General features: G+C 43.0%; 1 pseudogene; it reads right to left on the reverse strand.

Annotated features, from left to right (window-relative positions):
• Positions 1–580: 580 nt before the first annotated feature.
• LOC129201266 (adenosylhomocysteinase A-like) lies at positions 581–23,070 on the reverse strand (annotated as a pseudogene).
• Positions 23,071–23,563: the final 493 nt, after the last annotated feature.

Below are 23,563 nucleotides of genomic sequence, written 5' to 3' on the forward strand. Positions count from 1 at the left end.
GGATAATCCCCTTTGGGATTTGTGGGACCCAAATTCAGTTAAAATTGGTGCTTTTTAGAGGTCAGTGCAAAACAAAGCAATGAAGAGTTGCATACAAAGCAACACCTTGTTTAATCATACCCTCTTTTTCCACTTTCAACAGTTCTTACTCTACACCAACTGTTTTAACTGCTCACTGACATCACACCTGGTATTTGGACATGAATCTCAGAGTCCTTCAAGCATGTTTTAAAAATCATACCACACCTTTCATCATCTTACAGCCAGAAACAGAGGTGGCCTGCTATATAATGCTGACTGAAGAGGACAGTGGCAGAAGAGGACTTCTATGACATATACATAGATAAATCTGTATGGGCAAAGGGGAAGAGTGTTTTTCCTGTAAGATTCAGCCCTTCAGATATTTAAATAACCTGAGGAGCAGCTCTTCCCAGTTCAAGTATATGATGCAGGCTAGCCACAGCACTGGCTTTTGCCTAGAGGAAACCCCATGTGAATACATATTTTCAGTAGCTTAAGGATCACACAAAAGAAAACAAATCCATGGCAAAACCCAAAGCATCTCACTATACAAAACAAGCCAAGCCACAGTCAGATCTTTAATAAAAGCACTTTGAGTCAGTGACAAACAAGATACAGCAGACATGACAACTCAAAAATCAAGTTGGGGGTAGAAGTGTGCTGCTGGTGTTTTCAGAGGATTGAACAAGGTCCCTAAACCTAACCATCCCCTCAAGTGGCTTCCCAGCTCTTCACAAGGCTGCTAAAACAAAGTCACTCTTGCCTCACCCCTCCTTGAGTTGCTATGGAAGAAGCATGAAAGGGTCTTTGTTCTGGCCAAAACCAATGGAGTAAATTAATCCAGAAAAAAAACCTCCAGCTCTAACCTTCAAGTAGGAGATTAAGTTGATTTTATAGGAAGGAGATTAAGTTACCTATACTCCTCCCTACTTCCTCCAGTTTTACAATGTGCACTTCAGCTAGGGCACTTTTGTGGAGAGAAGCCTGACACTGCCAGCCACCTAATAGGATTCATCTAATTTGAGCAGAGCACAGCAGAAAGCATCTCCCTGTAGAAACCGTTCCCCATTTTATTGGTTAGTCTGTTCGAAGAGGCTGCCAGCCACCCGTTTGACTAGACTGTGCATTTTCATTTAGCAATCTTCTGTCCTGCTCCCCTTATTGGGACATTAGAAGCCAATAAAAGGTGCATAGAATCCTTTTCACCATGACATTAGCTAAGTAACCAATTCTAATTCCAAGAGGCAGTGATCCTCTTTCATTAACAAATAAGGCCCTGAAGCTCCCTTGGTAAGGGGAGGGGTTCTGCAGCACTGAGAGGAGTATGGCAAAGCACTTGTTCTCAGAAGCCCAGCACACACAAGAACTTTGGAAGGTTGCATCCCTGCACTTTGGTCTTTGGGTAGTGCCACCTGCTCAGTATCTGTAGTGGTCTGGCTTGAATGGCCCATCTCTTGATAAGCCTAGGTATTTGGCCTGCTTGTCACTCAGCTTCGTCAGCTTCACACACAGTTTATCCAGATGAGCAGCAGCCACAGCTTCATCCAGCTGGAAAACAAAACATTGAGACAAGAATATTAGCAGAACAGAATCCTATTAGTTCAGGAAGTCATGGTCAATAGTGAGAAATGAGTATGAAAACCAACAGCAGATCCAAAGCGGACTTAGCAGACCGACACAGATGAACAGTCAGACAGCTCTCTTCCTGCCAACACAGCTCACCTGCCTGAGCGCAGAGGCATCTGCTTTGAGCACTGAACTGCATTCAGATAGAAAAGCCCCAGGCTTTTGAGGGAGTCAAGCTTAAGTGAGACAGACAACTTTTCTACAATCAAGCCCATTTCAATCTCATTTACACATTCACATCCATCCAATAAGTAAAGAACAGAGATCAAACCATTCAGAGGTAAGAATACCCGCTTTGATAGAATGTAAAGCCTCAGTCATGTTTCCACTACAAAACCAGCTGGACATACTATATCATCCTACAATTTTAGATAAGTTCTAATACTGGAAAAAATGCATCTCCTTTCCAGATATCCCATCTTAGGGGTACATTAACTAATAAATTCATTCCAGAATCACTAATTTGGCAAGAATACTACTATCTATTGGCATTATCTTAATGAAGAATAAAGCCAAGGTGGGCTGTAGGACATGGGCTCAGAAATGTTGATATACTTTATCTCAGGTGTCAGGCAGACTGGCAAACTCAGGGGGTTGAAAAATGTGTAAAGTGACAAGACAGTTAAGTGATACAGGAGATAGGTACAGAAGAGTCAGAAAACAAACACTAAAATGGCAAACTAGCTGCTATGTCAGAGGAGAATGTACAGCCATAAAGGATATTCAGAGATAGAAAGGACAGCACTAAGAAGGGACAGGGTGCTGTCGAGTTACAATAGAAGGACAAGTTTGACCACCTTTTGCAATTCCTGCAAAATACAAGCAATCATCGCTAAGAAAACAGATATAAAGTAAGTCTATATTCCAGCAGCATGGGAAAGACTGGCGATATTTCCCCCACACTAGTTAAATAGATGTGAAAGGTTCTGATATATTTGAGGGCAATAAATCAACAAAACAATCAAGGGCCAGGTTTTCAGCTTGTGTGAACCAGCATGTCCTAAATGATTCAATAACTAGTCCTAGATCTCTCACTCAAAGGGAGTGTGGTAACAAGCAACTACTCTGAAGTAATCCCATTGTAACGAACCAGGTAAAAAGCTACATCTGTACAGAGTACAATTCACTACAGCTCAACGGGCTCATAGATCTCTTGAGAATATGGAGCCACCAATATCTCCCGAGAACCAACACAGCCAAAGATGTGCAAGACAACCACTTCATCTTATGTTTTTAATTTTGAAGACTGTGGAAGCATACCATGAAATCTACTGAAGAGTCAGGAAAATCACGGAAGAAAAGTTAACTGGAAGGACTGTCTTTAGAAGGGAAACAAGTATTTAAGCTTAGTAGAACCTGCCAGAAAAAGGAGGGTTAAAAATTGAATGCATATCTGGTTGACTAGACTGATAGGTGCATTTCCAGAAAGTTTAAAACAGATTACCCCCACTTGAAAAGGAGCTGAGTCCCTGACATTTCCCAGATCAGGTTCTCAAACTGCAGCAGCGATAAGCTGTTTCACAGCTGCTTCAGCTTGGGGACTTCAAGATAGAGATTAAAAAAGTACAAAAATGTAGACAAAGGTAAGCTGACATTCTTACCTTAAAATCAGATAGCTGAGCATAAGAATGGACAGATTTCGTGCCAAGAACACAGACACGAGTTTACCTAGATTTCTGCAAACACACATTGCAGAAACGTGTGCATGTTTGTAACAGCTGATCAAAGCTCTTGCAGTCAAACAAAGTGCAATGTAAGGTACTTGGTAATTCTTAAATTTTACATTTGGACCTGAAAGCTACTACACAGAACAAGGAAAGATACTAGCCAGAAAATTATCAGAGAAAGCTCTTCTTCCCATCTTTTGCTGGTTCTGACAAGGCAACAGCTTTATTCTTTGAAATTCTCTATGGAGCACAGAGGGTAAAAAGACCATTTTGTCACAGTACATGAACCTGAAAAGATCACTGCCATATGATCCACTAACACACCACTCCATTTGTAAGTAACTGATCTGGGCATTATTTCTCACTTCCAGTTCAAGTACGCTTACTAAGAATTGTTATTTGGGAAGAGGATGAAGCTACATTGTATTAGCAACATTGGACTATCATTTTCAAGAGAATTGTCAACAAAGCTTTTTCTTTGAAGATGATTAAGTGTCAGCTTGCTGATCAACTCCTACACTGTATTTCTGGTATGCTTGATCACTAACGTATGGTTTTGGAAGCTTAACACTTCATAAGCAAGGCCAAATATACACATTCTACTTCCCAAATGAAGAGTACTTTCACATTTAGTTTCACACCTGGTTGCATTCCAAAGGCAGTGGGACTGAACTCCAGCATCTTTTTCAATCACCATCTCAAATTCTCAGGCTTGTTTTGGAAAATTAAAACCAGGTTAGTTTTCTAAAAAGAAAAGTGAGTTGTGATAGGATCCAGATTTTTCCAAGAACAAAGAATGCAGAGAGAAGTTTAAAGGGAAACTCGAGTGAATCTGTCATTAATATTTTGTGAAGCTATTAGGACCAGATTGTGATAAGCTCTGCTCAGGTGCAAGTGGGACCCAGACTCTATCAACCGTAGTAAAAGCAATTCCTAGTTTCACTCCAGCTTCAACTCTGCTCCACAAGACTTTGCTGCTGGATAGACAAGTGAAAGCTTGCCACGAATGCTGATGTTCAGCAGAAAGAACAAGTTGATTGGGAGAAGCTCCCTGACTACCGTGATGCAGCACAGGACTTCCCAGCACCTTAGGTAAGAGCCCCAGGGCAAGCCAAAAAGCGACTAGACGTTCCTATCACATGTGACAGACAAGTCCCAGTTCTGAACAAGAGGTTAGCCACAAAAACCAGCCCACTTCAGACTGGGCGTGACCAAAGCCAAGCATTCACTGAGGGATAGAAACTCCTTGCAACAACATTCAGTAGGAAAATGAACTCTAGCACAAACAAAACAAATCTACACGATCACATCTGGAGTTGGCTTCCTTACAAGCTTACATCTTTCTGCTATTGTAACTCACCTTCTTTGGCAGGAAATGGACTCCAACAGAGTATTTGTCACTATTGGTCCACAGCTCGATCTGTGCCAGCACCTGGTTGGTGAAGGAGTTGCTCATAACAAAGCTCGGGTGACCCATGGCACAGCCCAAGTTGACCAGTCGACCTTCTGCTAGCAGTATAATATGACGGCCATTCCTCAGAGTATAGCGATCCACCTGGGTGGGAAAACAGAAGAGCAGTGCAATGTCAGGGTAAAGAGAATATTTTAAATCATGTAAAGCTTGGTGGGCTTTCTTCCCACATCAACAATTCAGTGGCCTTGCAACAGAGACTTTGATTACAATCGAGACACCCCTCCCTCAATTCCGTGCCAGTGTTTGCAAAGCCTGTAGCTATTCTGCACTTCATACAACATGAATCTTAGCATCTGCTTCATATTTAACCAGTTATCCAGTTCTGGTTTCTCCACATGCATGTTGTCTCAGACAGCTGTGGTGGGGAGCATGCTGCCAGCAGTAAAATGCAGTTCATATATGCCTAATTGCAACAACTGGTGTGGAGAGACAGGAGAGAAGAGGGAACACCTCTGCATGTAACAGTCCCAAGCCTTTGCATGTAACACAGAGGTAAGAGCCCGAGTCCTCAGCCTGCTGAAATGGCTCCCCTGTAACTCTTCCCACTTCCATAAGGTCACTGCTTTACAGGATAATAAACAACTGTCCTCCTAGCTTCTGGTGTACCCTCCTTTGCTCTCAGGGGGACCAAAGACACGATCCTCCACTCAGACTGATTTCCAAGCTATGCTGGGGACAACAGGACTTTGCACACAGAATCAAGTCTCAGATGCACTAAGGAGATGGCTCTTCAGCTATATGAGAGTCCCACGCAATTCAGAAGATAATGCCAGTTAATATCTGCCTCAACTGTCTGGGCCAGATTGGGCTCCTGCAATGTTAAACTTAACGCTGCTTCTCCTTTCCACCAGTCGCTAGCTCTTCTCTCCCCTGTCTTCACCCCTCTAGGAGATTTCAATATTAAAGCCCAGAACGAAACACCAATATGGCCTAGAAGTTACAAGAATATTCAGTATTCACTGGTGTTTGTTGCTCATGTCACACCAATCATGTGGGAATAAATCAAACCTTTGGAAAGACTTAAAAGATAATCAACAACCAACTTTGACAAAGGCTAATGCTTTAGACAAGTCCATTTATCTTATACCATCATAGAACAACAACTGTGAAAGACCCACAAGAGTCCCTCCCCACAGGTGTACTTATATTTTTAGTCTCAAAAGTTATTTTATATGAAGCAAAACACACATCATTCTCAGTTTCATTCCTAAATTGGCCTGTAAGTTAAGCCACATGGGATAAAGCTTTAACTGTAACAATACTATCTTCTGAAAAAAACCATCTTTGTGCAGGTCCTTAGCAGAGATGTAAAAAGTAAACCAATAGAAACCATTTTATTAGAACAGGTATTTTGTTTTCAGAGCAGGGTTTATGCCTCCACCTGTCCTCCCCAGCTATGCTTCAATTACAGCACTATTTTCTACTCCTTGGGTTCATATAAGAGATTATTATGTTTTCAGCACAACATAAGCAGACAGTAACCACCTCAAACATTCTTAATATCTCCTATCCAAGAGCAGTACAGGAAGTTAGGCTTAGTAAGAATTCTCTGCACTGAGCAGTTGCAATATTTCTTATGGATGCTGACTCTCCCTTGTAGACCACCAGTGACAGTGCTCAGTCCACCCAAAATATGCCATATGGGCTATAAGATTACAGCAGGAAGTAATGAAACAAAGAAGGAAGCAGCCAGAAGGCAGAACACTAAAAACCCTGAGAACAGCTACATTATTTATATTAAATATAAATAATTATATTTACCAATTAAATGACAAGGTAGCAGTTAAACAGCATTTCAATTTTGAAGTCTGAATCATGTGGTTTAGGTGTCACAATATTATATCCACATAATATCCACACAACTTGCACCTAGACAGCTGCTCACTTGTGCATAGACTCACATACCTTCAGCAATCTGCTGACATGACTCATTCAATGCACAGGGTAACGCAGAAAATGCAAATTTATGTCTTTGCACAGAAATAAATGCAAAATAGTAGTAGTACCAGCAGAAGCTTAAGTCAGTACTGTGGAAACACATCTCATCTATGGGCAGATAAACAGGCTGATTCATATGAAATTGCTAGAAGAATTCAAGTTATCCAAGCATTAAGTTCATCTCCATACCTATACAAATGCCTCCTCCCTTTCCCCATCAGCATTTAGGTTGCTCTGGACCTTCTGGCTGCTTTGCACTTCCCTCCACACCACAATACACGAATATTTTCAGAGCCAAATTTCATCGATCTCACCCTGACCTTTCCTTCCCCTCTGGAGTTGATGCTACCCATCAGTCTCTAACATAAGGCAGCTGAGCAGGACTGCAATGCAAACTCATATTCAAAAAAACCTGCCAGATTTTAATAATAAGCCTATTTCCTCCTTAACTGTACTTTGAAAGCAACAGATAGGTCAGAATGTCACAGTAAGACATTTTCCTTTCCCAAATATTAAACATTTCTTACACCAGCTCACCACTTGTAAATGGAGACCATACGGTACTGGAAACCTCTATGTTGGGCACTTTCAATTGCTCTGTACCTCTAGCTGAAGTGTAGCAACCCTCAGCTCTGGTATTAATCCTCTGATCAAGACACACATGTCTTCACAGGAGGTGAGAGATTTTTGCTCTTGTACTATATTCCCCTCCCTGCTACAGGATATAGAAAAAATCTGCCAGGTCTTAGTAAAAATTTGACTATTTAGCAAGTTAGTACTTGGTATTAAAAAACATAGCATACTACACCCAGAACATCGATGCGAAAAAACGTGTTTTTCTAAGGATAAGTGCAAGACCTCACACTTTTAACGCAGGACTGACATCCCCTTTAGGCCCCCAAGACTTGGTATAAGATGACTACAGAAGTGTCCCTTTAATGAATTTGAGCAAAAAGCCTGAGAAACCAGCAATGGCCTGATAATTTCCTTCCCAGATTTCAGTATAAGAGCAATTCCATCAATTATTGTAATGACTCATCACTGCTGGCCTGAGAAAGGTCCCAACACATGCAGATGAATTCCCATGCAGGTGGTGAGGGACAGGAGCTGCAGGATACCTCCTGGGAGCTTGGTTCTAAACCTAAAGTTAATGCATGACCTGGAAGAGTTAAACAATTCAAATTTCTACTCAATGCCTTTTAATTTGTTTCAACCATGGAATTTAGGGCTCTGAAGTAACATTTTGGCTCCCAGTCTTGCCTTTGCCCCTTTTGAAATGAGTAAGTTTTTAGGATGTGTATTAGTCCACTCGTGCTCAATTGCCCAGCCACCATGGCAGTCAGGCACAGAGAATGAAAATTAATAATGAAGCTTTTACACAGCAGAAGTTGTTCACGCAACACCGCTCAGCAGGTACCTCCTTACCTTGTCATGCAGGTCTGAAGTCTTTAGGGACAAGAAATCTGAACAGACACAAAATGGAGCATAGGGCTCTACCACTAGCACAGTGTAGCTACACAGAGCATTAAATACAACAATAACAGAATCCAACTGGAGATTCAAACTAGTTAACAGTGCTTCAGATTCACTGCCAGAAGTCAACAAAACCAAGTACTAACCTGAATCATAGACCAGCTTTTATTGGGCTTGGCAATGTACACATCTATAAGCCATCCTCACTTCATTAAAGCTTTAAACATATGGAATGGCCATGTAAGATCAGATTTACCTCCAGGTACATCCCATCTCCAGTGGTAACTAGTAGATGGATAAGGAAAAGTACAAGAACAGCCCGAGGGTAAAGTGTATTTCCCTCAGTGAATCCTCTGAGCTTCAGCTCTCTGTGCATCATGCTGAGACAGAGGTGGTCCACTCAGGGCTCTCAGAGACCCCTTTTACAAACTTTAGCTAATGACTTTTAAGCAAACACACTTATGGCACCCACAGCATGCTGGGCAGCTATTTTCACAGCTTTTGCTCTGTAAACAGGTATCCTCTGGGTCACTCTGAACATCCTGCTTGCAACAGCAGCAGTTTATATAACAGATCAGAGACATTCACAGTAGGAGGGAGGTCTTCAGCATTAAACCATATGGACGACCTCGACCCTAGTTCCATCTTTTTGAAAAGGTAATATTGTTTTAACCAGAAACTTCTTACAGTTTTCATACCTTGCTCTAGATTGCATCTCATTGCAACCAAAACATCTGTGACAGACTGGCCCCTTCAATACAGAGTATATAAAGAAAAAAGGACTACACTTCTGCCAACAGTGACACAATTTTTTATATGGACTTGAATGGCCATGTGCAGGTAGTTTGTATGTTATCATATTAACATCCAACTTAGCCTTCAACAATGTTTACTCTTTGAGCAGTCCCAGTTTTAATTTTAAAACCCAAGCTACCAGAAAGCAAGCAGCTAGCTGCAGGCAGCTCTAGGACAAGAGCTGCTGAGCAAAGTCAGCTCCACACTAAGGTCACAGGCAAGAACAGACTTGAACGTAGTAAGAACTTGAGGGTATAACTTCATACCTAGTTGAGCTCACATACAGTGTCCCAACAGCAAACAGGATACTGAAAAGACTCTCGCAACTGCTTAGTAAGAGTTTGATGTGGGTGGCTAATAAGCCACCAGAGAGTTATGAAAATTGGAAGGGCAGATTGAGATCTACTAAGACATATGTTTGGGTGTGGTGTTTTTAAAAATGTAGCAGGATTCTGAGACAGGTTTTCTATCAGCAAGCACACTCCCTCTTTAAAAGGTAGCTAGAAGTCCCATGCCAAGTCAGACAAAGCCTGGTTTGCTTTATGTGATGTTCTCCCTCAATATGGGTGTTATGAAACAGTTTTAACTTAGTTTTGTTTTGTTTCTCTGCTTCAGGACACAGCTAAAAAGCTGAAATTTTTAGATCCCTATTTTCCTGTGTAGCTACAGCCATAGCTTGAAGTAAATACACGACGGGAATGCAAGCTGAGCAAGGATAAAACATGCCGCCTTTTCTGCCCACACATAGACTTCTGGTCTATACAAGTTTCTAAAATGAAGCCACTAAGTCTGGAAAAGAAGTCTGAGTTTGGCAGAGCTCCAGATAGGCTTTCCTGACACTTCAAATCTCTGAGTAAAAAAAATGCTTTGAAAACAAAGAGGTGTGAATTTTTTCAAACCTTGACAGAATCCTAGAAGACATTCCCTTGAGATTCACTCTAATACTGGCACCCTGCACCAGGACCAAGATCGTTCTGGTGGTACAGAACAGTACATGAGCAAGCAGCTTCCCAACAGGAAATTCAGATCAGCCACCAGGCAATCTATGGGTGCTGTTCTTAAGAAGTCTTATACGGTATCTAATGGTCTGTTGTGTATTCATTACCTACCTGGCTTTTTGAAAGTGAGTTATGGCATTGTTTTCAGCTGGGGCTAACAAAGAAAGCACATTTCCATACCTCCTCACCATACCCCAAACAACGCTGACTTCCTGCATGGGATGAACTTAATGCAATTAATTGTTTACACCACCACTAAGGGGTAGGGTCCTGTTTGTCAAGGAAGTAGGAACACATGGAGAACCCATACCAGGCACCTCTCACCAGAGACCACGCTGTAAGCTTGGGCACTGACTGGAACCAATTGCTTTAACACCAACACAAGGCAGAGCAGAATCTCCATTCCAATCAGCCCACAGCAACACTGGCTTCCAAAAAAGCTAGAAACACAAAGGACCTGAAGAGAAATACCCGCCTTTCTGGAAACAGACATGGAGTAGCCATTGCTTCTTTCTAGTAGGAGAGCTTCTGCAAGGGCTGTCTCACCTGAGGTTTTACATTCACCGCCTCTACTGCATTTTCATTCAGCCACTTTGCATCAACTTCCACATCAAAATGGCCAATATTACACACTATGGCATCATCCTTCATCTGCTCAAAGTGCCTGCAAAAAAAATTATATCAAAATTTAATGCACAAAAAAATTTTTCTTCAGCACCAGAAGATGCTCTGGTCCATAGCTCTGCTCAAAGAGAAATGACAAACACCTGGCTCACTGACTGCATTTGATTGTCACAAGATGTGTGGGTCTGGTAATCTTCCAGACATGTGAAGTCTACTGGAAAAAACTCTCAAGCTTCTAGGGAAGGACACTTCCCAAGAATATTAGAGGTTATTGGAGAGAAAATATTTTCCTAGTAGGAAAGTAAAACTATTTTAATTGGTCAAAACTGAAACACCTGCAGTTATTCTCTTTCCTACACAGAAGAAATAGTTTTCTTCATGACTTTAAAGTTTCCAGCAGTTTTACATTTCTAGAGACCAATGGCCTTATCTCCTCCCACTTAATCTGATCTTCCACTACAACATGTACAATCATAATGGCAAAGATAGAAATGAGTTTGTGTAGAGTGGAGGGGCTATAAAATGAGATCAAGAAGCAATAACAAAAACTGCAGGGTAATTTGAGAACAGGCTAGTTTCAAGTCTGCTATGCGTACTCACAGATGGAATCACTTCAACCTTTACTTATCTCCTCTTCTGTTCACATTTATCTGTCCTAACACAGAATTTAGCCCTGATGCTCTCATTCTCCAAATGAGAATCTATCCCTCTACAACTTTTGTTTCTCCATCATTACATGCTGTAAAACAGGAACAGTTGCAAGGTGGCAACATCCAACAGAACTGAAAAACCAATGCCCCAATTTCTCACTAAATTGATTGTCAATTCTGATGTCCAGAAATTAGACTGTGTGCTAACCCTCACCATACTGCTGACAAGTTATGATTGTATTTAAAAAAAAAATCTAGCTGTACAAGTATGCTTTCACTAAAGCAAGTGGCTAGACCATACCTGCCCTGAACAATGTCAGTGCAGCCGGTGGTGGTAACAAAGATATTGCCTTCTTTGCAGGCCTCCTCCATGGTTGTAACTTCATAACCTGAAAAGAGAAAAAGTTACTCCTCTAGCCAACCACCAGCACTTATTAAAAACTGGGCTACAATATTACAAGCCGAAAAGTGCAGAGAAAGAATAAGAGAAGCCTGTGCCACCACCTGACCTATGAAGGATGAACATAGCGGGCATACTTGTTTTAGTAAATACCAAGATAGTATGAAAGTATCTATCCCTCACCCATTTCCAATCTGTAGATCTATATATTCAGTGTCTTATGCCCACAGACATAGTATCTGGCACAGCACTCATACTAGATTCAAGTTTGCAAAGGAAAATGCACCCACAACACCTGCAGGTTCTAGTCAGGTATGAACAGAAATGGGATAAACTGGAACCAAGAAGCATAGTTACATGAGGCACCCACAGAAGAGAAGGAGCATAGCTTCCAGAGCGTGCCATCAGCACAGCTGGAAAGGCAGAGAGCATGGCATTGCTCTCCAAAAACATCTACTGGTGTTTTATTGTGGAGATATTTTAGTGAAGTCTTAACCCACACTGGAGGTTAATGTTGCACAACTTGAAGGTAATGAACCCATTCAGAGCCAGGCTTATAGCGTTATGAAACAGGCCATATCCCACTATGGTCTCTATATCCTCAACTCCAAACATATCTTCAAGGCTCTACTAGTAAACTCCTTCCCTGACTGTAAGGAAAGAATTCCTACAGTTAAACTGGCATCACCTCTACCTACCTCAACAGGGACAGAGCTGAAATGCACTGAAACTTTCTTGGCCAACTATTATTTATTGCTCTACACTGACATGCAAAGTCCCCCATCAGATACATTAATTTCTGCATCTCCTTCAGTTCTCACCTTCCATGGCTGCCTGCAGTGCGTTGATGGGATCGATTTCAGTGATGATGACTCTGGCTCCAAAGCTCCGCAGGGCCTGAGCGCAGCCTTTGCCCACATCGCCGTAACCTGCCACGACTGCTACTTTTCCAGCAATCATGACATCTGTAGCACGTTTGATGCCATCGATGAGGGACTCTCTGCAACCATAAAGGTTATCAAACTTGCTCTGAGGAAGAAAGAAGTAGTTTCAGAACAGATGAAAGTTACTCAAGTAAAAATTCCTTAGAGAAACGAAATGCACTTACATGCAAGTACTAAAAACCAGGAGGCTGACAGTCAGCTAAATACTTTAACCACAGTGAAGGACAGGAACAAGATAATCTGGTTTGGTGTGTTTGTTTAACCTGTTTCACCAGATACAGGCTTCAGCACATCCCTGGTGAGAAGCATGTCGTAAATATGTTGTGTCTACTGACCAGGGCTTGGACATGTTAAAAGCTTGTTTAGAGGTAACCTGTATTTATCAAGTAAAAGCATAAATAATTCTTGCATGCAGAGGTAGGTCCCAGTTCCTTAACCAGATGTTCAGCAGTTCTCTGCTGCTGTTTATCAGACAATGAACTGAACCAAGAGCCACAGGTAGACAAAAACACACAGCAGAGTATCTGGCCAATTGGTTAGCACATATTCTTATCTTTGCAAGACACATGCCTCCTGCAGAAGTAGCAAATTGCCCACATCAACAGTGAGAAATTGGTTCCTGCAGCCCAGGAAGATCAAAATTGCGTCTTCCCCCAGGAAGAGTTACCCTAACACTGCCAGACCTCAACACTGCTCAGATCTAGAAAAAAAACAGCAAGTAGCCGTTCACCATACCAGGCACTGCAACCAAGAACCCCTGGATTTCATCTCCTAATGCCCCATCACACATCCTCCTACTGTAACATCAACACATGAGCTTAACAGCCAAACCTCCAAATAAAAATTGCCTGAAATTGCTAATTCAAGTGTCAAATAGTATTCACTTGAACATCTTCCTAAACTCAGAAACACATATTGCTATACTAACTTTTGTAATGCTATTCCCTTTTTCTCATTGGGCCCTTTGTTTTGACCAGGAGGATGGGCTGTATAAACAGATTTGATTATGTGAAGAGTTACAGAAGCCAAGAACTTAAAAAAAACTGGCTACTAAAGTTGTGCCATGCTTCCCAAAGCAGAGATATAAAGAACTCACCACCCCCAGCAAAATTCTGGTCTCAAAGCCTGCCCTGTGCTTTCTACAGCCTTAGGTCACCAACCATTCTTGCTTTCACTTAACACAGGTAGCACTGTCTGCTATAAACAATCTTAAGTCTGCATATGTAGATGTGAGTAGGAGCACTGATCTTTCAAATAGGACCGACCTTGCAGCAATGGCTCGTGCCATCTAGCATGTGTAAGATGATGTTACAGTTTGGTTCTCAGTCTAAAGCTTACAGCTGTAAAGTTTTTTTATAATAAAAAAAATGAAAAGTCCATGTATCCAAATGTTGCAGCTATGACTCCAATGCATTATCTGAACAAGTTATGAAGTATAGTGGCATATCGCTCCCAGCCTCAGAAGCTGGCCCAGGACTAACGTGTAAGAAGTTATACTTCAGGTACAGAAGTCCCTGACCCAGCGCCTGTAATTCTTACCACAGGCACATTTGCCATTAATATTTCAGAAAATTTCTGTTCCCATCCTTCAAATTCCAAAGCTAGTGCCAGTTGGTAATCCTCTTTTTAGTCCTCCAGCACATTTTCCTTGCAGTATAAGCCTTCTTATGGAGGAAAACAGCATGGTTAGATTTGATTCCTCATCACCCAATCCCCCAGTTGCAATCAAAGCTTTCCAGCTGCCTGTGCATTCCCATGCAGGCAAGGAAGCAGAGTGCCAGATGCAGACATCAGAACAGAACTGTATGCTGCCTGCCTTCTCTCTTCAAATACTAGTACAGGAACCTGGCGCCCAGTGAAATTATCAAAGTGGGAGAGCACAATTTGTCAGCTCAGTTGCATGTCTTCCTGGAGACACATAACTGTGGTTAGTAAAAATCTTTTACTACATAAATACTTGAAAATAAGCACTTGTTTGGCACTAAAATAAAGTGAGCTCAACCCAAATCCGCTCAAGAAGCTTTTCTAGAAACATCTGAATTTCCAAATCTACTAAACAGTATTAACAGTTATTATGCAGGAGGCACAAATCTAGGTGAAAAGGGATGCAGAGAAACGAGTGTTTTCCAAGATCAACTGGATTCTAGCCCACTAGACATGAAATAAAAATGCCAGATGCATCTTTGAGCAGAAAGAAAATATTCTTCAGGCAGCAAACTGAAGAGAAAGCAGGCCAGTGAGAACTGCCATGCCCAATAGGATAATGTTAGTATGCCAACTTGAAACAGATTTAGCAACTAGATTTAAAAAACATCTAGACACATAAACCCTAAGTACGCCTGAAATTCCCACTATAATTCAAAAAGCACCAGCACCCTTTAAACACCATTCCCCCTCACCTCTCAATTCACCAGGATTTGTCTCGGGAAGCAGGAATATAGCTAAGCAAGGAATAAATACCTCCTGCCCTATTCTTTGCAATTGCTGCTTGCAGACATACTTGTCAGATCAAGAAGCTCATGTAGGTCACTTCTCCAGCTGGTACCTGCCACCTACCTGTGGTGTTTAAGCTACTCAGAGTGAGGACATGCCCCTTGCCACAGGAACTGACTGTACCCCAGGAGTCACAATTTCCAAAGGTGTTCTCACATTATTAAAATGCAGAAAAATGGACATCCTTACATACAAAAAAAGCCCTTGATATTCTGAAAACAGGGTATTTACAATAGCACGTCCCATTAGAGACATCATGGGCTCACGTCAAGGATATGGTGAAAATCTGTTCAGTACTAGGTCAAGAATAGCTCAGCAAGAGCAGGAATACTTGCATGGGAATGACAACATCCCAACACCAAACTGGTCAGACAGCAGAACATAACAGAAGAGCTCTAGCTGTATTACCTTGGTGACAGAGTCATTAACATTGATAGCTGGCACTTTCAGGGTCCCATTGGCCTTCATCTTGTACAGGTTATGAACTCCAGTGGTTGTCTCTTCTGAAATACCTCTAATTCCTGTGGTGAGAATAAAAGGACTCACCTTAGTTGCAGTTAACGCTGCTGCAAACCAACTCATCCAGGTGCTGGGAGCATTGTCCAGAGGCCTAAGTTAAACAAACCCTTTGCAGGAAGCAGGGAAGAGATGAGAACCCTCATTTGGATCCTCAAACAGTAGTTTGAAACTTCAAACCAGTTTCTTCCCTCACAAGGCAATTAAAAGAGCAGGACAAAATATTCTTTGGAAAAAATGGAAGGGACCAGCTCTAGACCAAGGAATCGGGAAAAGATCTCACTAATCTATTTTCTCACAAAATGATCAAAAACACCTCTTCTGCAAAAAGGGCAAGATGTTCACCTCAGTGATGTTTCCACAGCCTAGTCCATTCTTGCAAGGTGGCTTGAAAGGAGATGATACAACTAAATCTAAAACACTTGGATCAACTTAAAAAAGTAAAAAAAAAAGAAATAGTTTACCATTCCCAATCCTCCTGCTGTAATCAACTCCAGCTCTGATTAAACAGCCAACACCCCCCCCAAATCTGGACACTAGCTACACGAAACTTCAATTCATGGGTACTGCTAGCACAATCAAAAAACATTATTTCAAATATATCCTTGTTTGAAAACGGTCCAGGAAGCAGAGACCAGAGACAAAGGACTGTCTAGAAACACCAACATCAAATGACAGACTAAGATCCCGATAACACAGGAACTGTCATGAGGTTACCTGGCTCCACATTACACCAAAAAGCCAAAGCTGTAAAGGCACCCCCCACTTTAAGGGTCCTGACTCTCTGTGGACCTTTTGACAGCAGCCAATTGTTCAGAAGTGGCATCACCGCACGTGACTTCTGCATCTCTCCTCCCTCACGTCTCAATAATACCTCAATGCATATAAACTGTCTAGTTGCTACACTGGACAACACCCTGATTACTTAGAAAGTCTATCTGCACAAAGAGGTACGCCATTTATGACAGAATAAATCTGAAACTATCCAGCCTGGCTGAATTTCCACTGTGGAGGACGTGGTAATCATGTTTGTTCTTTAAGGACTGGAGGCATACTGCAAGACAATTATTTTGTTGAAATATGAACTATTGGTGGAAAATAGAGGAATTCTGCTAAATCAGGCTGAAACCACCAACACAAGCAACATCTCTTTATAGAGATCCATGTGGCACTTGGAGCTAATTCAGATTCACAAGAAAAGAGAAAATATGAGAACAGTGAATACCAAGTTATACGTACATCAGAGGTTTATGCAGAGAAGATATTGCCCCTCCAGGCAAGTGACCTCTCACACTGACCTCAGAATAAAATTGAAAGGATGCTTGTAAGCAAAATAATTTTACAGTCATTTTGATAGAAAAACCAAGAAATAAACAACATTAATAAATTGTTCTGTTCAGGCCCTTTTACTGATGAAGCAGGTGACAGCCCAGCTTATCCCACGTGACTGCACATGAACAGACAGGTATATTGCTCCTTTTCATGTCATTTTTCTTAAGTCCTCTCCCTCACTGTATAACATAGAATCACTCCCAATTCCTACATACTTTTTTTTTTTTTAAATCCACACTCTATCCACAGCCCTCCTAGTATTTCAGAAAAGTAAGCACTAGCCTTCCTATTTCACAAGTGGCAAAACAGGCCAAAGGACTGACCCAAGATCACCAGGCAACAGCAACGGCAGGGCTCCTTGACCACAGCCCACGCACCAATATTACTTTAGGGACAGGCAAGTGGGAACCAACAACAATAACGCCCAGCAAAATCCCCAAAAATTATTTATGTACTCCATTAATTCTGGGTATCGAAGAGAAGTGTCCAAGTGTCACTACCTCCCCAGAAGACAGGATGAATAACTGGAGAATCACCTCTGAACGGCACGCAGAGCGGTTGTCGCTGTTGGGAGCAACAGCATCAGCACAGCTCATGGTGGGAACAGGAGCAGGGCTAAGGAGATCAGCACCTCCAGCTCAGCAGCTGGCTTTGCCCAGAGGACAAAGGAAGATGCTCAACCACCTGAGGGGCCCACAGGCTCTGGGAGGCTCCTTGAGACCAGTCCAGGTCCCTGCATGAGCACCGGAGGGCAGGAAGGCCAGAGCATGTTTCAGAGCCACACGCACCTGCACCCTCCTGTGCACGGCTCCGGGGGGAAGGCAGGCATGTGCTTTGTCCCGACCCTTTGGGTTTCATCTGCCCAGGTGGAACAAGAGCCACAGCAAGGAACCCAGGGGCTCAGGTCACCCAACGAGGGGGTGAAAGGGAGGAAAGGGAAACCCCAGATTTGTACCACAGCTCAATTCAGTGAGAAAGAACAAGCCTTGTTAAAAATCACCTCCAGATTTCGCGGCTGAAGCCCACGGGAAGCGCAGCTCGCCGCACCCCCCAGCCGGGAGCTCCATCCCCGGGCCCGGCCGCTTCCTCACGGGGGGAGACCGGCCCGCGCTCCGCGGCGCAACACCGCCCCCTAGCGCCGCGCCCGCTGCCCACAGCCCCCCCAGTCCCGCTCCAGGCAGGGCGGTGACGATCCAGCCCCTCCGCTCAGGGCAGCGCAGCACAGGCACCGGTTCCGGTTCAAACCCATCCCTCCTGCTTAAAAACCCCTGGGAACGGACCTAGGGTTAGATGAGCTACACAAGCCAAGGACACGGACTTCAGTTTAAGTCTCCAAGTGTGATTCAAAGTAGTTTTCACACCAGAATTCACACAGATGCCTCAATGGAGTCTAAGACAGACAGAGCCATTAGACCTGGTACAAGAACAAGCATTATTCTCATGTTTTCATGCTCTTACTGTTCCACACGCAATTTTTCATGAAAGTAGGTACATTTGTTCATCAATTTATTGAAGGAAAATTGATTACTAATTGGAAAAACTGGGAAAACAAAAATACTGAATTTGTTTCAGTTAGTGTAATTTTAGAGAGACATAGATCTCATGTTTTAACTCCAAATAAAGATAAAATATTGTTACCAAAAATAATGAAGAGGTAACAAACAATATATTACTTACTGGTTTTGAAGGCTAAAATAAACTCCATCTTATTAAAGTGTTAGTAGTTATTTAGGTAATCTTTTATATCATTCAAAAGATGTTGGACTATGACCCAGCCAACCAGGCAGAAGCACCAGCATCTCTGTCACACGAAGGACATGAGACCAACAACACTAGAAGGAAACGGAGCTCGTTTAGGCTGATTTGTCCCCACAGAGGTCTGTCATCACAGACCTCACAGAGCCTTCGGTAACTACACTCCCCACGTGGTTACCTGCAGATTGCAGAAAGAATGTGTTCAGGCTTTAACATATTTAGGGCTTGCTTGGAGGGGACAGGACAGTTTAAAGAACATTGCCTGGTACACAGTAAAATATAGCATCTGTAGTAATGTCCCAAAAGTATCGATTTTCCAGCACAACTGCCTAGATCATTCCCTTGTGAAGGAAATCTGTGGGAGGTCATGGCAGAAGCCTCCAGTTCAAACCTGCCCTCTCTTCTTGTCTATGGCAACTACGAGACACGCTCATCACCCTTCAAAAGCTCTCCAGGCTGATGTTTCCAAGCTCAGCAGATAGTCTTTAACATTGCACTAAGCAAACCTCACATCATGCACACCAGCAGCTTCCCAGCCCTGAAGACCACCTGCCTGCTACCCCAGGTGACATTTACAGGTGGTCTAAACTATTTTGTGACTCTGCTAAAAGAGGTGCTGCCTACACCGCTCCATTTCAATGCCTGAGTGACTTCGATGAGTGGAGAACAGCAAAAGACCTACAGCAAGGAAAAGATTGAATTAAATGGAAAAAGCCCTGGTAAACACTCAGACCTGCTTTGCGCCCCTTTATTTCTTACTCAGTGAGCAAGTCTGCATCAATGGATCACAATGATCCAATCTTCTCCATCCTTTCTCAACAACAGTCTTCTGCACAGATGCCAGAGATCTCCCTTGCATGAGCTCAGATTTCTCCTTTATTTGGTTCTAGTTTTCCCTCTCATACCTTTATTTACCTTGGTTTTAAAGGCACTTAGTTTAGTGGAATAAGCAGATAGTACAAAGGCCATTCTGCCCTCTAACAGCAGTCACAATTAGGGAGAGGGAAAGTTTGCTGAGCGTTTCCACACAGCTATTTAATACATCTCCTAGTTGAAGTAGACTTGAATGAGCCCTATTTTCAACTGTAGTTGCACACCAGGACTGAACTAGCTTCAGCCTAAATTAGAAACAGCTGAAGCATGGAAAACAGACAGTTCCCTTTGAAATTAGCCCAGAAAACTTGTCCATCCTTTAAATGGCACTTTCAGATGCTGCATGCCAAAAACATCTCCTGCGCTCACAATCCAGTCTTTCCACACACTGTGCTTGCTCTGCTAATGTTACTCTTGTCCTACCTCTCCCCCAAAGCGATCAAATATCACCCACCACAAGTCTTCAGGATATATTAACCTCTTAACGTCAAGATACAAATAAATGGATGCTCAGCAGCTTCATTTAGGCAGTCTTTGCAGCAAAGGGCTAAGCACAGAGCTCAGTTAAATGAGATGAAGACTCTAGTCAGTGGGTCCCGTCCTGGAAGTTCTGCAGTTTCCAAGGAGCAATGGACGAAGGTAAAACAGATCAAGTTCTGTCACCCTACACAGAGATCAGTTAAATATTTTACTGAATGGCTGCAAGGAGGTTTTTCAACTACAGTCAGTGCAGATACACACACATTTTGGCAAAGGAAACACTGACAGGTATGGCATCCTGCCTAGACTCTTTAAAAAGCCAGTGGAAGAGCCATTCCTATGAATTTAGGAAGCAACCCCAGGCAGTAAGGATGTCTTATCAATGGCAGACTAGAGGTGGATGCCAAGACAGGAGACAGTTAAAAAGCCATTGCCCTACCACACCGTACCATACTGGTTCCTTCCCCACCAGGAGCCCAAGTAAGAGGGAGCAAAGGGCTGGAGGGGAGAAAGAAGCAGACAGCAGGAGGGCTGGAAGTGTGAAAGGAGTTCAGCACAAGGACCCACAGGAAGAGGGACACCAACTGAGGTGTTGTATGCACATGGCAGGGAAACCCCCCTGCAAAACAAAGATCATGAACATGGAAAAATGCATGTTTTGGCCTCTGACAATGCCAGGAAGACAGGGAGGCATGATCAACTGTGGTATTCCTTGGCATCAAATGGCAGGAAAGCAAGAGGTCATGAACATCAGAGGCAATCTAGGAAGCAAGATACCTTTGACAGAAGAGAGGAGATCCCAGCATGGCTGAGCAGACACCAATGAAAACCTCTCATTACAGTTTAATTAACACAAAGACATTGACTGTTGGATTACTAACGACATAAGTTGAGGATGAAGGAGCAAGTGAGGCCTGTCACACAGAAGAAGTTTCCTCTCTTCCTTATGCACCCCTACCCGCAGGAGCACGTGGATGGGGAGCAGCCCCTCACACAGCCCTAGCCACAGCCCACCACCTTCAAAATTTTTCCCCATAGCTTCCTCTTAAAGCAGTGCAAGAGTCAGAGGAGCGGGCTTCTACAGCAACCTCACCTCTACAGACCAGGAATGAACATCAGCACACCCCACTGCATCAGTTTACTTTCCAGCCCATATCACCATCCAATGTCACCATCCCAGATCAAACATGCCCTTTAGCAACATCGGGCATCTGTGGCTTGCAGCACACAGACGATGGACTCTGGCAGAGCTAAGGAGAACATCTCATACTTGCCAGGCACAGATCAGCCTGCTACTGCAGGCCACGCCAAATTCCCATCAGATAACCTTTTTACATAAACATGTGCTAGCAACACCACACTGATCTGTTTTCATTTTACTAACATACACTAAGGTAATAAGTCGAAGTAAGAGTCCCAACCCTGGCTCCATCAGCATATTTGCTGACAAACTGGATGAGTTAATGCCCTGTAGTTTATACAAGGTAGAAAACTGTTCCCTTTCCAAGAAAGGCTACAGCTGGTCATGACTTCATCCAGAGGTGCACTAAGAGGACAGGGAAGAAAAAAGCATTAATGTTAAAAATATTAATTGCAAGCAGACATTAAGCAATTCTAGAACACAGCCCATTTCCAGGAACCTTTTGGCAAGTCACTACCACCACTGGTCATTCTCAGGTAATGAGCACTGTGTAAGGATGGCCAGAAGGACAGGTCACTGTAGCTTATATACTACAAAGCAGAGATGGAACAGCTCCCACAGGTAAAAGATTCTGGTCTTGAACTGTAAGCAATTTTCATAGAATCATAGCCTGTTTGCACATGCCTGTCCCTCTTCCACCACTCCTTTCACACAAACAGGGAACTCCTGCAGAAACAGACTGCTTAAACAGCCTCCCAAGCAGAGCTGTGCCTGACAAAACAAAATAGAAATCACCTTTCAAGAGCTGTGGGTATTTGGTATGAACTGGTTGGTGAGATCTCCACCGTCATCCAAAATCATGTTGAGGGGGCTGCCCATCCTTGAAGTAGAGGGTCTGCTCAATGCACCACAAATATTCCTCGTCGGTTCTCCTTTCCAGGCAAACACTACATGGGAACAAACACACACAGTTAGCTAGTTTCTTACTCAGCACCTCCCAAAGCAGAGACCAGGCTGCCAGAAATCGGATTTAGCCTCTGCCAACATCCAGGCTCAGGCCATGCAGTTCCCAGCCAGAGTAATGAGGAGTGTATGTACTTAAGCTGAGCAACACAGCAGACAGCTTAATGTATTCATAGTGATCCACAAGGAATTGCTCTTTATTGGAAGGTGACAGTAACAAAACAGCAGCATCCTGATAAACTGCTTCAGGGATATTAGGCAGCAAAGCAGCTGGCCTAGCTCTAGCCTTAAAATATCCTGAGTATTAACCCTGTCACTGTAGCAGGACACTCTGCAGTTAATATCCCTTCCCCAACCCCTATTTAGCACCAAGCTTGCTGGAAAGCACCAAACACCTCCATCTACACACACCTACACACCAATCCATTTAATTACCCAGCCCATTCAATCATCTTAATGACCAGGCTTAAAGCTGGTAACATACAGCCAGGCTCTTTCATAGCCTAACACCAGACACTGTCAGGAGCGCTATGCACAGTCTGATGCAATGCAGCTTGAATCAAATGTCCTGTTTTGTAACAATCACTGCTTTTGATGGGCTATTTCTAGCCTGAAGCTTGTTCAGAAGAGCTTGATTTGTACACAGTTTGATTTAGCTAGAACAGGCAGTACACCCCAAATCATCAGAGCCAAATTAGAACATGGATAACTTACCAGGGATACCAGCTTTTGCAATAGCAGCTGCAGCATGGTCCTGAGTGGAGAAAATGTTGCAGCTTGACCATTGTACCTGGAAAACAACCCAAGTTTTGTTTGCTGAACAAAGTTCCGAGATATGAGGCACACTCTTCCAGACATGGGAGTTAAAAAGGGAGCAAGAGCAGAAAGGCATATTAGTGCAGATTCCTGCCTTTCTCAGTAGCTCTGCAAAGCTAAGGTGAAAACTAATTATCTGACTAGACCAGGGAAAATAATGTCACTTTGGGAGTGAATGTAATGGAGCTTTAGCTGTGCCACATACTCAGCCATCTCACTACTCACGAGAGCTTCTGCCAGACAGCCAGAGCGTACATTCAGCTATAGATCTTCGGGAAGTGCACAGTAGGGTAGGTTTAGAACATTTCGGTCAATAAAGTTCAGATTTTCAGAACAGCCACACAGCAAGTGTCCACTTAGGAATACGGACATGCAGCAACACACCTGCTGGCACTCAGAAGAATCAGAAATGGAGCTGAAAAACTACACTTGATCAAGAGGCATTCTCCAAGATTATGCTCACCCAACTCCCACTGTGCTCCAGTCATGGAAGCTTTTCCAGCTGAGCTAAGCGTTTTCCACCCAGATTTCATAACTAGGCTCAGGCACCTAGAAGAGCAACAGCGTGTTGCTGAGTTGCACAG

The sequence above is a fragment of the Grus americana genome, unplaced genomic scaffold (genome assembly GCF_028858705.1).
Source record: "Grus americana isolate bGruAme1 unplaced genomic scaffold, bGruAme1.mat scaffold_895, whole genome shotgun sequence".
Taxonomy (NCBI): domain Eukaryota; kingdom Metazoa; phylum Chordata; class Aves; order Gruiformes; family Gruidae; genus Grus; species Grus americana.